General features: G+C 44.3%; 1 long non-coding RNA gene across 1 annotated transcript; it reads left to right on the forward strand.

The window, feature by feature from the left end:
* The first annotated feature begins 1,456 nt into the window (after positions 1-1,456).
* On the forward strand, positions 1,457-14,049 carry LOC125162566 (uncharacterized). Its single transcript, XR_007151087.1, has 5 exons — positions 1,457-1,707; positions 10,797-11,006; positions 12,657-12,758; positions 12,856-13,579; positions 13,701-14,049. It is a non-coding gene; the product is annotated as an uncharacterized LOC125162566 (long non-coding RNA).
* The last annotated feature ends 502 nt before the right edge of the window (positions 14,050-14,551 follow it).

The raw sequence follows: 14,551 nt of genomic DNA on the forward strand, positions 1-14,551 counted from the left end.
GACAGCCACCCAGGCGCCCCTACATGTAAAGGTTTCTAATGTATCTTTTTTTGTGGAAATGCTCTCTCTCCTTCTATGTGTGTGTGAACCTGTCCATGTGTGTGTGTGTGTATAATATTTTATATATAGTATACATACTATATATATAATGTCTCTCTATATATTCCTATAACTTGGTTTTCAAAAACACACATAAGCACTTACGTCATTTTTTATGATAGTTACATAGTATTCCATAGAAAAGACATCCATAATTTTTTGTGATCTATTTTAATAAGCTAGAATGAAGCCAATGTATACAATGTACAATAAAATGTAATTTCACATGTTTATCTTTACAGATTTTCCAACTACATGGCAGTTAGGAGCGTAGTTACTGCTGTCAGCTAGATTGGATGGCTCACATGCATTTGCTACTCACATCCTGTGTCACCCAGGGTAAGTCACAACGTTCTCTAAGCTTTATTCCTATCTGGGAGGAATCCAAATACACAGAGTACCTACCGAGAAGGTTTGTGGAGAGGATCAAATTAGATCACTTGTGAAAAAAAGCTCAGCATATCAGAAATGTTCCATAAACATTAGCTGTTAGTAGTATAATCCCCAAACAGAAAAAAAAAAAATTCCTTTGTCAGGCCATGTGTGTTAAAGAAAATAGAAGGACTCATTCATCATAATCGGAGACTGTGCTCGAGCTTTAAGAAGTGCTTGGTGGGGCTGTCCAGTTTCCCCAGCACCATTTATTGAAGACACGGTGTTTTGACCTTTGTGTATTCTTGCCTCGTATGTCAACTATACTTTGATTAGAAAAAATATATACATAGGGGTCACTGGGTGGCTCAGTCGGGTAAGCGTCCAACTCTTGATTTTGCCTCAGGTCATGATCTCACGGTTCATGAGTTTGAGCCCTGCGTCGGGCTCTGTGCTGACAGCGTGGAGCCGGCTTGGGATTCTCTCTCTCCCTCTCTCTGCCCCTCCCCCCAACTCTCTTCTCTCTCTCTCATATGTGTGTGTGTGTGCTCTTTCTTTCTCTCTCTCTCAAAAATAAATAAATATTAAAAAAAGAAAAAAGACATAAAATTCCCAGAAAGAAAAAAGGAAATTCTGAAGACAGAATGATGAACAATGAGCATTTAAAGATGCAGAACTGTCAGATGAAAGCTAAGAAACGATTTATTTCGCTAAAAAAAGAGAAGCATTTGCATGGTCTTTATTTAAGCGCTGACTGATAGGCTAGCATTAGTACAGGTGTTGCCAGGTGCCTTGGGTCGGTTAATTGGTACAGAAGGTCCTTCTCTCCCCACTTGCAAGGTTCCTTGCATGGAGAGGTTGAGTCTATTTCTCACTCTCTTGTATCTGGCTAGAGTGGCCCTAGCGACCTTTGTGACCAATAGAATGCAGTGGAAGCAATTTCCTGGACTCAGTGACCATGTTATGAGACACCTTAGAGCTTCCACTCACGGGTCCTTCGGAATGCTCACGCTGGGGGAAGCCAGCCATCACGCGAGACGTATTCCCAAGTATTCTGGGCCCCCATGCTGTAGGGAAGCCAAACTAGTCATGTAGGGAGGCTGTGGAGAGAGAGAGATTCTTGACCAGTCCCCCTCCGCTCAGCCGCCCCACTGGTCCCAGACCGAGAATCACACATTCGAACAGAAAAGCGTTCGCATCTCTCCAGCCCCATGGCACCTGCGCCAGCATTCCTAGGTAAGAACTGCTCAGCTGAGTTCAAACACCAAACCCTGCAAGGTAACAACAAAGTTCAGGCCAGGACGTGCAAGATAGCAACAACATGGTAACAAAGTTTAAAGGCCAGACCCGGGCAAGATAATAATGAAGTTCAGGAGTGGTTTGTTACAGATCATCAGAAAGGAAGCATAGCTCGGCAGGAAAAGAAGGCCACTCCAGGGCTCCCCTTTCCTATCCTCCGGCTCAGTGTTTCAATCTCAGTTCATTCATCCACTATGCAGCGGGTACATCCCGTATGTCAATGCAAACAATCTCAAATTCCACTACAGAAGAATTTTGTTTAGAAAAATTACATACAGGTTAAATATCTGTTACGTATGTCAGAGGCTGTAGCTGTGAGAGTTCTTATAATTCATGCATTTGTATTATTTTAGCCACTAAATCTTCTACCGAAGGAGATGCTTTCAAACGTCCATTTTCTTTTTTTTTAATTTTTTTTTTTAACGTTTATTTTTGAGACAGAGAGAGACAGAGCATGAACGGGGGAGGGTCAGAGAGAGGGAGACACAGAATCTGAAACAGGCTCCAGGCTCTGAGCTGTCAGCACAGAGCCCAACGCGGGGCTCGAACTCAGGGACCGCGAGATCATGACCTGAGCCGAAGTCGGCCGCTTAACCGACTGAGCCACCCAGGCGCCCCTCAAACGTCCATTTTCAAAACAGTCTCCCCCTAGTCTCTTCCACTCACCTAACGGACATTTTGTCCCCCATTTAAAAAGCGTAGCCTTGGGGCGCCTGGGTGGCTCAGTCAGTTGGGCGGCCGACTTCAGCTCAGGTCACGATCTTGCGATCTCGCGGTCCGTGAGTTTGAGCCCCGCGTCGGGCTCTGGGCTGATGGCTCAGAGCCTGGAGCCTGCTTCCGATTCTGTGTCTCCCTCTCTCTCTGCTCCTCCCCCGTTCATGCTCTGTCTCTCTCTCTGTCTCAAAAATAAATAAACATTAAAAAAAATTTTAAAAACGTAGCCTTAACCTTGAAGTGAGAGATTATAAGTATCAGTACTGCGAGCATGGTTGTTATTATTATTTAATAATCTGGTAGGTGAACTTACACTGAGAGGTTTTGCCCTGGTAAGGGGGAAAAAAAAAAGTTCGGTAAACTTGGAGCACCTGTCATTTAAGACAGATAAATAATAACCTTGAATCTAGCGGCTCCTGTAAATCTTTTGCTATATTGTAAAAATCACTTTTAATTGGCACGCTCTCTCTCATTACAAAGGTAAGTATTATTTTGCATTTTAAAGATCTTTTTAGAGGCACCTGGGTAGCTCAGCAGGTTAAGCGTCTGACTTCAGCTCAGGTTATAATCTCACAGTTTGTGAGTTCATGATAGGTTTTCTGCTGTCAGAGCCTGCTTCATACCCTCTGTCCCGCCCCACCTCCCTCTGCCCTTCCCCCTCTCCCTCTCTCTCTTTCTCAAAAATGAATGAAAACATTAAAAAAAAATAAAGATCTTTTAAATTAGGCGTGCCGATGACAAACTATAAACAGTTTTGCGCACCCGCGACTTCAAGTTTTGTTTATTGGCTTTGCTAGTGTCATAACAATCCACTCTATGAATTTCATGTCTGTACCTATCTCTGTAAGTTTCCTTGGGATTTTTAAAAAATAAATTCCAATCAATCAGTCACTCTACTAGTAACTTACAGTTATTCCAGAAAACATTGGTTTCACAGCGAAGTCATCTGTTGCTGAAATATTTTTTCTCCATTACACGTATTCTTGAGTGTTTTTCTAAAAAGTTCATTCTGTGTTTCATGTGGCAAATTCCATAAGGAAAAAATGTTAGAAGCATCTGTACTTTTACCCAACTGGATAGCAAACCTCACACACCAAGTAATTTCTTTTAACACTTGACTTTTCAAATCTTCAGCGAGGTTTTCTCTGTATCTTCTAGCAGAATCTGCTGACAAAGGAATACATTTTTATTTGTCGCCATATTGTTTTCTGCATATTATTTCAGCTGTTTTTCTTGTGCTGGGGGAAGATGGGATATTTTCCCCAATGACTTTTTTGGGGGTGGGGGCTTTGCTAATAAGCAGTAAAACTCAACATAGGCTTCTAAACATTTCACAAGAAGTTTAGTGAAATTTTGTCAAGTACTTCTTTGGGTGTTGAATGATTTTAAACATGGCTGAAAATATATAGTCTTGTTTCCGTGTTCTGGATGCTTAGTTTCCAAATGCCTTGAAAATTGTGCCTAATGGTGCCAGCTTTATTGGCTATCTTGTAGGTGACAGATTAAAAGGGAAAGAACCCAAGGGTTACGGAGGCCGGGGGGGGGGGGGAGGGGGTGCAATTACGATAATCTAAGCAGAGCTGATAAACTTAAAATTGAGTGAGAGTTTCCAGGATAAAAGCTCCGACAGTTCTAGATATTTTTATGTAGAATATATGTGATTACAATAATAAGTTCTATCATCCGGAAAAAGGCATTCTGAGATTATAAGAAACAGGTAAACGGAATTCAAATCTTCACTCGCTCGAGGATTATGAAGAAGAAAACGAAGAGGCAAAAGACATTAATTTCGTAATGAGGTCACTGCAGAGCACTGACCGAGTGGGACAAGGAGCAAACATCCCGGGAAAGGTTTTAAAACTCTGTTCGCCTTTATCTAACCTTTTCAGTGGTTCCTGCATCCACGGCCCTTTTCCTTCTGAACCCCTCAAAAAAGCAGACTTGTAATGTCGATGGCCCTTTACCCACAAGCGTCCTCCTGATCCTTTTTCCTTGGTCTACTTGTCATCTCTTCCCTGGATCTCCCTTGTCGCTTCAGTGTATATACCCTGCCGTCCTTCAGAGAATGTTCTTGTCCTCTGATCTTCAAAGAAGGACCCAGGAAGCATAGGGCAGGGGGTTGGGGAGCAGTGAAGGGAGAAGACAGCGTGAGAATTCTCCCTTGGAGCAGGGCAAGGGAAGAGGCTGGGTCCTGTGTCGTATTATTTTCATTTTCCTTTGCATTGTCGTAATGACACACATCCTTGGAGGTCGTAACCTTGATCCTTCTTAGAGAAGAAGCCTGTGATTTAAGCAGCTGTGGGAGAATGAGGTGCAAGCTTAAAGAGGAGCGGGGTGGGGGTGGGGGGTGGGGAACAGGATATAGGGGCAGAGCAAGTGAGATCACCTAAGAGTTTTATCAGGTAGGTCTTTGGGGGCTGAAAATAATGTTTGCCAAGCGACTATAACCAAAACTCTTCTCTCGTTCTCTCTCTCTGTCCAAACTTCCTCCCTCCCTCTGTCTCTCTGCCTCTCTCTCTTTCTTCCTCAAGGAAGAAGAGAATCATAATAGCCAGGGGAGCAGGGAGGGTCCAGAGAGCTCCAAAGCAATCCGTGGCTTCCCGTCCCACTGGTTCACAGCCAGAAGGAATAGTTCATTTCTTAACGATCCCGGCCCCCTTCCCGCACACCTCTCCCCCAGCCCACACAGGATGGGACACTGGATGTCCATCCAGTCCCGTCCACCCATCCGTCCTCACTTTTTCCTCCCCAACGAGCGTTTTCATTATTAGGTAGATTTAGAGTCTTGCCCAGCTCGCCCCTTATTTCTAACCCCCATTCCCTGCCTTCCTTCCCCTCTCTCCGTTTCTTTTCAGGTTAATTTATCTGATTATATGCAACACACTGCAGCCATGTTAACACACCAACTGAGTTTGCACTTGGAGGCTTGGAGGAAAGATTACCATTAAAACGTGACTTCCATCCACTCAGCTGAAATTACTATTGATTGCCCAAGAAAAATATTTGTGCTGTGGAGCTGGGAGCTATGATGTTGAACCATATTAACATAATGTTAGCATAGCTACGGGTGTTTAGTAGCACGCAATCAGATTTGAAATGAACGTTGATTATAGATGGAGATTAATGTTCACATATTCATAGGAACACAATGAGAAGAGCAATTTCCTTTCTACTACAGATCAATGGTTTCCCCATTCAATTATACAGCTGTAATAATTGCATTATGCTGAAATATTTCTTAATGGCTAATTTCTTTCCTTTTGTGTGTGTGTGTATGAGATCTTTTGTCAGTGATAGCTTCTGCAGCCCGAGGACAGCATAAGATGTTTTAATCACTGGTGTCGTTTTGCAAGCTTTGACCAAGCCAGTAATTTCCCCCCCCCGTCCCCCATCTTTGCTATCCTCTCTTATTATCACCCAGAATCACTTCCTGGATGATTGAAATATAGGGAGTTGCCTCAAGTCTTGTTTTGTTTTGTTTTGTTCTTTCTTTCTTGTTTAGAGAGTGAAGACAAAACCCGGAAACCTATGGGGTCATGCTCGCTCCTTTCTGCACATTTGCTGGGGAGAAATTGATGAAGACACAAAAACATCGTGCGTAGGATGCCTCCCACCCAAAGACTCTTGTTGTCTCTCTATATAAATATAATTTTGGAGCCATTCAGTGATTAAAAAGCAAATGATAAAACTAGTGTCTTCTTCAATACTCACAGCGAATCTTTGAGGACTGATGCAGCATGGATATTTATATTGTAAAGATAAAGCATCCATAAGACGGTGAGCCTGCCTTTTCTAACGCTAATGATATCTTCCTGCTTACCCTGATATAGCTCAGAGGAAGCCTAGCTGGCACTTTCTTCCCTAAATGAGCGCTGTCTTATGGTAGACTCACGATATCCCTGTCTTATGCCCTTCTCTGTTGTCCTGATGGAGAAGGCTGGGCTTTCTCTGGTCTGTTTTCTTGCATCCGTGAGCATGAAGCCTTGTTCAACCTTAGTTGAACTGAGTGTAATATAGTGGAAAGAAGTTCAGATATAAAGATCTGCCTATCAATGGTGGTCCGAAGGGCATTGTCCACTTTTGTGCCCTTTGGCAAGTCATTGACAATTCATGGCCTCAGTCTTTCCCCACTGGAGAGTAGAAAACGTAACACCTCACTCACAAGGTCCCCAATCTAAGGCAGTAAGTTTAAAGACTTAACTAAGGCTTTGGAGAAAGACCCACCTGGCGTAAATTCTCTTCCTATTACCAACCCCCCAGGTGATCTCACGCAAATGCCTTCCCATCCCCGAGCCTCTGTTTTCTCATCTGTAAAATGGGTATGATAATAGGTTCTGCCTCAAAGCATTATAAATACTAAGGGAGATCTAGCAAGGCACGCACTTACATAATTTTATTTTCTCTCATTCTTATTTTTATTGAAAATGTCTAGAATGAGGTGGCATACAGCTTCTCTTCTGCCTTTTATGCTTGAGGAAAAAAAGATAGATGTGGGAGCAATAAATATAATCAATATGGTTTTCTTTCCTGTATGCCATACTGTATTTTGCTGGGCTGCTCTGTACAAAGAAGCAATACGCAGATACAGATTTCATCATCAGGGATGTTTCCAAGTCTTGGCCATCGATTCTCTTTTCTAAAGCCTTTTGGAAAATTTTTAAGTTTATTTACTTATTTTGAGAGAGAGAGAGTGAGTGGGGGAGGGGCAGAAAGAGAGGGAGAGAGAGAATCCCCAGGCAGGCTCTCTGCTTTCAGCACAGAGCCCAACGTGGGGCTCGAACTCATGAGCCGTGAGACCATGACCTGTGCCAAAATCCAGAGTCAGATGCTTGGCTGACTGAGCCACCCAGGTGGCCCTCTAAAGCCTCTTTTAAGCACATTCCCCAGGGAAAGAGATGGTTTTTACTCCCTGTGCCCTCCCAATGGGGTACAATCTGCACGGAAAAAAAATACTTCTGATATGCAGCAATGAACAGGATATTAGAATAGTATCTAGTCTGTATATTTTTCAAACACTTACTGTCAGGGAAAGCATATAAACCTAGGAAAACTGGTCCAGAGCAGGCAAACTGGGCCAGAGATAGTCTGGGGTTTGATGTGCTGTTCTAGGTAGTGGCAGGTGGTCCCCAGGAAAATTGTTTCTTTTCCATGGCCCCACCAAAGGCCAACACCACAATTTCAGTTTCTCATTCCATCACTCAAAAAAGAATTTATTGAGTGCCTGCTGTATGCTAAGCAGTGTGCTCAGTGTTGCAGATGGAATCCTGAGCAAATAGGTACATTATCTATTCCTATGGTTCTTATGATCTAGAGAAGGACTACTAAGCGATCCTAGAAGTAAAAATGAAATTGCAACTCCCATGAGAAGAAGTTTGTATAAGAGAAGGGAGAGATTCAGAAGCTAGGGAGACGCTAAAGGAGTGTCTTAGCTATATAAGCTAAGACTGGAAAGAAGACCAGGAGTTAATTAGCGGGGCGACAGTGTGGGGGAGGGAGGAAGAGGTCTTTTCAGTTAGAAGGAAGGATGCACATCCTTTGTTATAGTCTATCTCTTTATCTCCTTCCCTTTTTCTTTATAGCACTGTTTGCCGCCTTATACATTTTGTGTCTGTTCGCTATTTTTTTGTCTTTCTTGGCCCACCTCCACAAGAATTTAAAGTCCTTGAAGGGAGGGACTTTGTCCATGTTGACCATCTCTCTGACGCCAGTGTATGAATAAATGTGCAGAGGGCCTGGGAATTGAGGGAACACGGCCCACAGCACACAAAGCAGGGCTCTCCCAAGTCCTACGTCCTTTCCCAGGGGGCCCTTGCTTTTAGGTGGTTGGATACTGAGTCCCTGTTCTCAACATTCAGTGTGGTCTTGTGGGCTCATGTACTTAGCAGAAGTGCCTTCTCTGGCATGGGACACAAATGTGTTACAGTGGGATATAAGGACACAGATGTGCTACAGTGGGACACAAATGTGTCCATGGTTGCAGCGTGGTCATGCGGTTTACTCTCCGGGATGGATTCTATCTCCAAGAGTCTGTTTAAACCATAGAGGTCCCTTCCTCTTCACAGGGACTGATGTCCAAGTAGGTCTGTGATGGGTTTTTGCCAACACAAAGAGAGAACTGATGCGAGGTTCTAGAAGGACTTCCTAACCCTTAGGAAGAATGCATCAGAGTAGAGGGTCTTCCTTATCCTCTGAATGGTTTCATGTGTAGATGTATATTCTTGAACTGCCTGGCCCTTGAGGTTGAGGGCAGAGTCCATAAGGGGAAGATGGCATAGCGGAAAAATGGAAAGCACTCGAGTCTTCGGTGAAGTGACTCAACCTTTGAACCTACCAAATGTAGGGTAGGTCCACCTCTGGCTTATTTATTCGTCCCACGAGGTCTTCTCTTGCAACTGAAAGTGTCTTTAAAACTCACCACATCGGTTACTGACATTGGATACCATTTGGCCTCCGCCCTCCAATCCTTCCTTCCTTCCTTCCTCCCTTCCTTCCTTCCTTCCTTCCCTCCTTCCTTCCTTCTTTCCCGTTTGGATCCAGATGTGATGTAGCACTACATTTATACCATTGCTGTTGCTCGCTCCCTGAAGTGCACACGCTCCTACACGGTCTTTGTAGGAGATAAACAGACACACGCACACGCACACGCACACAGACGCTAATCCTGGCTAGGCTGAGACTGCACTGAGTGTGCCTTCACACCTCAGAGAATCTCTGTTCTAGGAGCTTAAGACCTTCAGACCACCTTCCAGGTTACTCAGGTCAGTTGAGAGTCATCGTTTCAGCCCCGCCGAAGGTGAGCAGCATGGCTTTGGGCAACTGATGGAGCCTTTCCTAGCCTCAGTTTTCTCATCCGGAAAATGGGGATAACAATGCCTCGCTCAAAGGGTTGATGTGCCATGTTAATTTATAGAAAGAATTTACACGGAATACACAGAATAAGCGCTCAATAAATGATGCTCTTCCAGGGAAACTCAGGCAGCAATGTTCCCATTTTGCCTCCTGCCTCAGCCCTTTGAATTGGCTCAAATGAATCCCTAGAGGTCATAACTCATGCTTTTATTCTCCTCTGTCAGAATCAAAATGAGATTTATGTATGTGTGAATTAACAACCCAGTTGTTCCCCCACAATATCATCTAGTAGCAAAATCTTTGTGAAGGGGGCCCATTGTAAATAAGAATAAGAGAATTGTACATTTCTATACCAACTTGTGGACTGAACCAAACCATGAGATTCCTCCTGTGTGTGTGTGTGTGTGTATATATGTGATATGTGACATATCATATATTACATATATTACCTCGTGTGTGTTTCTTTCGGTTTCTGTTAGAGATTCTGTTAACAAGAATTGCATAGATTTTCTTCTTTATGAAACACCCATCAAACAATAGCTGGTAGTCTGCAAAGGGGCATGGCCAGAAATTGCTAAGGGGAAGGAGTGAGAAGAGAAAAGAGGAGACGCAGCAAATGAACAGGGTAAATCTTCCAGATTAGCAAAATACGCACAATGACAAGTACCCCGTTAAAAATCTAAAAATCGGAAATAAATCTATGCAGTGTCCCAGATTGGCTTGTCTGCTGCTGGCGGTTGACTTCTTTCAAGAGGAGGATGTAAACTAAATACAAACCAGTCTCGGCCTTGACTCTACCTGCTTTTATATCTCAGGCGGGGGGTGGCGATTTCCGGGAACAAGGCTCCACAGGATGTAAAGAGTGCTATGGCAGAATGTACCCATTTCAATTGATTTAAAACTTGACTGGGGAATTGGGTAGACTGGAGTTATCTTTTAGACACTGCCATGCCCTCCCTCTTATCCTTGACAAGTGACTCAAACTTTCTGAGCCTCAGTTTCCACATCTGCAAAACCCGGGGTGCTCATGGCGCCTATGTTGTTCCTTCTGTTTGTGAAAAGTGGGTGAGGAGGACTGCCCAGCTCAGTGTTTAGCATATGGACAAGACCAGATAACAGCGCTCTGCACGATCATCTGGGGCACTTGTATTATTTCTGCTTTACAAAAGAGAAAACTGAGGCAAGGAAGTCAAGCCAGCCCGTCCAAGGTTATACATGATGTGAGGTGAAGCCTGGACTTGGAACCAGGCAGGCTGGCTCAAAGTTCATCTTCGTAACCGCTAGGCTCTGCATTCAAGTATTAAAGTAAGGGGTGGGCTTTTTTCCTTTCTTTTCTTTTCCTTCTTACCTGTAAGTGTAAAGATGAAATAAGTATCATGTAAGCCAGCCAGAAATTGCGGGAATGCTTTGGTGTGGCGTTTGAGGCCGTTAGTTCAACAGATTATGCTTCATTCACCCAACAGTTGCAATCTCCGTATTTCCCAGTCAAGTCCCTGCCTGATGGTATAGCTACTTCCCAATCCACGTGGAGCCCTGCTTCTGCTGAGCTGCCCTCAACTCCCTTTGGCCTCTCAGTGGCTCCGCACGGCTCACCTTATGCCCACTGGAGCCAGAACCCACGATGGAGACAGATGAAGCCACGCCGGAGGTCTTCCAAAGGGGCAATCCCAGAGGTAAGACCATCAAGGTCAAACCAGAGGGCATGGGGTCAGTCCAAATACCAAATGGGAAAGATACAGCTGCACGTTGGAGTAAGGGCTAGGAAAGACCAGAGGCACAGGCCATTCAGACAGAGAAGAGAGGAAAAGCTGGCAGCTTGGCCCATAGGGGGAAGGGGCCCTGGGCCCTGGGAAGGGGCAGGTGGAGGCATGGAGCGAACCCACCCGTTCATGCCACACACACTGGGTTTGTTCCTATCCTGTGCAACATCACACCAAGCCTGGATTATTGATGATACTAACGTGTTGGCCGATAGAAACATACTTTTTAAAGTTTATTTTGAGGGAGAGACAGACAGAGCGCAGGAGCTGGGGAGGGACAGAGGGAGGGAGGGAAGGAGGATTCCTAGCAGGCTTCTCACTGGCAGGGCTCCATGGAGCCCAACGGAGGGCTTGATCCTATGAATCAGGAGATTAGACCTGAGCCCAAACTGACTGAGCCACCCAGGCGCCCCAAGAAACATCTGATCCATCTCAGGGTGTTAGGATTTCTGGCTCTGGTGCCACAAGGGGTGAGGAGAGGTAGGCCCGAGATGGGTGAGGGCATTTGGAGGGGGTAAAGGTGTGAAGTCTGGAGTTCAGTGGTGTAAAGGATGTATATGCCAAGCAGCACAGAATGGTCATAACCCAAAAGGTATAGTTCCGTCTACAAAGGATCCATAAAGCATCACTAGAGATACTAAGTTATTTGAGGACACAGCCCGAACGTTTTACTGGACTACAGATGCAAGATTGATTCTAAATTTGTACTTGATCAAACAACCCGAATGCCAGAAGTGATCTCAATTTCAGCTATCACCCCGCCAAAGCTACTCATTTAATGAGGAGGAAACTGCGTCTCAATATTATAGCTCCTGTGTTATTTAATTTTTTTTAATGTTTATTTATTTGTGAAAGAGAGAGAGACACAGAGAGGGACAGAGCGTGAGTGGAGAAGGGGCAGAGAGAGAGGGAGACACAGAATCTGAAGCAGGCTCCGGGCTCTGAGCTGTCAGCCCAGAGCCAGACGCGGGGCTCAAACTCATGAACCACGAGATCATGACCTGAGCCAAAGTCAGATGCTCAACCGACTGAGCCACCCAGGCACCCCTCTCCTGTGTTATTTTAAGGCAATCGGTGGCAAAATTTTCTAAGAAAGCTAGATCATAAATATTTCAGGCTCTGTGGACCATACTGTCTCTGTTGCAACCGCTTAGCTCTGTTGTACTGCAAAAGCGGGCATTGCCAATATATAATGAGTGTGGCTGTGTCCCAATAAAACTTTATTTATAAAAACAAGCGGTGGGCTGGCTTTGGCCTGGAGAACATAGTTTACCGATCCCTTTCCTAAACCGTAGCAACCTTTTAAAAATCGGTTTATAACATAATTTTAATAAAACATCATATTATAACTTCTATGCTTTAACATATTGCAGATTACGCATTACATGATCTATTTTAATAACACAATATAGTAAGAGAGATTACACCTAACTATAGAAGATGCAGGCAATAATTGAAAGCACTCATTTCTGTTCCACATCTGATAGGAAGTATCAGCTATTTAAGAGTTGAAACATTAATCCCCGGTTATTTAGAAAGGTAATTTTCTATACATTTGCACAGAGGTATGGAATTTGACCCAAGGCTTGATTTTCTCAATGCGGAAGCACACGGCATGACCATCAACTTGAAGGAAGCTGGGAGCAGTCAGCTAGACAACGCGAGGTCAGAGGTCATATCTGGAAAGGCACAGGTAAAATTTAAGACTTTATTACAATTGAAGGGCAAATTACCTTTCTAATGATGTGCCTTCTTCCTACAGGCAGAGAGGAATTCATGAAGATTTCTCGCAAGATCCAAGAAGCTTTTTTTAAAAAAGAGAGTCTTTGGGGGCTCGTTTTGGTTAAATACTACATTAAGAAATAGGTGCCTTCTTTTGGCTTTGTATTTCCTTTTGTTTCCTCCACCTCCAGCTATCTGTACTTTGATCTGGTCCACATGTCAGTCCCAAGACTGACATCACAATGACAAAAGCTTGACTGTGAGTGAAGAACACAGCCGAACGGATATATGGCAGCAAGCATTCCGTATCCAAGGGCGCTCGGAATGTTCGAGAATGTTCATCACTTCTTCCTATCCGTTAGCTATCAGTATCACACAGGAAGGAATCTGGTTTTCCTCCTTTTCAGAGACAGCCTCACAGCCACACTGAGATAATGGGTTTCACGTGGAGTTTTCCGGGCTGCGGACAAGGGGAAGGCTTGGGTTTAGGGTGAAGAGCCTATCTTGGATTTTGGAGTGGAACTGTTTGGCTCTGTGCCCTCATGCTACAACGAGCTGATTAGGGGACCCCTCGGATCTGAAAACAGAGCCCCTTGGCGTGATCAACATTAAGTGAGATAATAAACGGGAAGCACTGAATCTGGTTCCTCAAACCTAAGGGTCCTGAAGAAATTACAGCTAAAGACAATTTTATCGTAGTTTTCAATGCTATTATTTTGTTAAAAGGTTTGTTTCCGTCTGTTTCCTGATCCTCGTACGTCAAGGTAGGAAAACTCCTTCAGATTCGTCACCCACAGTTCCACCCCGAGAGGACTCCCGTGGAGTGCTCTCCCCTGTGTTTCCGTCTCTGAGTCCGTGAGTCTCATCTGCCTCATTTCTTTTCAGAGTATGCCCCAGACACCCAAATCTCACAACAGATGGATCTACTTCTCTTAATCCCAGAGTCCTTTCCTTCTGGCTGTGAGAGATTGCGTCTCGGCTAATTTTCCTGGAGTCTTCCTGAAGAGCCGCGAGGATGCCCTGGAATAAGGGTGCGAGAGTCCTAACTCTGTGCTCTGGGGGAGACTTCTCTGCTTCAGATCACGTTGGGTCCGAGGGACCCCCATTTGGATTTTGGAGGTATTGTTATTACCATCGGGTGACAAATAGAAATACCAGCTTGCAGATACAAAGCGTCCACTTGCAGCCTGGGCGGCTTAATCCTGACAACTCCTGGTCCCATAGGTATTGTCACTGCCCCACCTTACATACAGGATACAGGAGGAACAATAGTTATTTGGTACAGAAATTTCCCTGGCCGTTCTATTCAGCGGCTAGTACACCAGAAAGTCCCAAGTTCCCTAGTACAGCTTGTCCTGTGAAACCTGCTCCTTATGCTCAGCTATGCATCCAGCATTTTAAACTCCAAAGCTTTAACTATGAAAATCAACACACGCCAAGCCCTTTGTCTATATGCCAAGCCGTGTGCATTGCATGTACAAAGTGTTGTGCGTGATTTGAGTGATTTCCAAGGGTGTCTTTGTCTATGAGATTTAAACCATGGGTTAAAACCCAACTTCAATTACAAGGCAAATCCACTGTATTAAACAGCTGTTCTGCACCAGGCCCCAAGCAGTGAACTGTGGACGACACAAATCTATCACTCCCCAAAGTGCCCTCAAGTACTCATAATATGGCAGGACTGAAAAAGCATTGCATTTCATGGATTCTTTAGATTTTAAGAGGCAGAATTGTTC

The sequence above is a fragment of the Prionailurus viverrinus genome, chromosome A3, assembly GCF_022837055.1.
Source record: "Prionailurus viverrinus isolate Anna chromosome A3, UM_Priviv_1.0, whole genome shotgun sequence".
NCBI classification, from domain to species: Eukaryota; Metazoa; Chordata; class Mammalia; order Carnivora; family Felidae; genus Prionailurus; species Prionailurus viverrinus.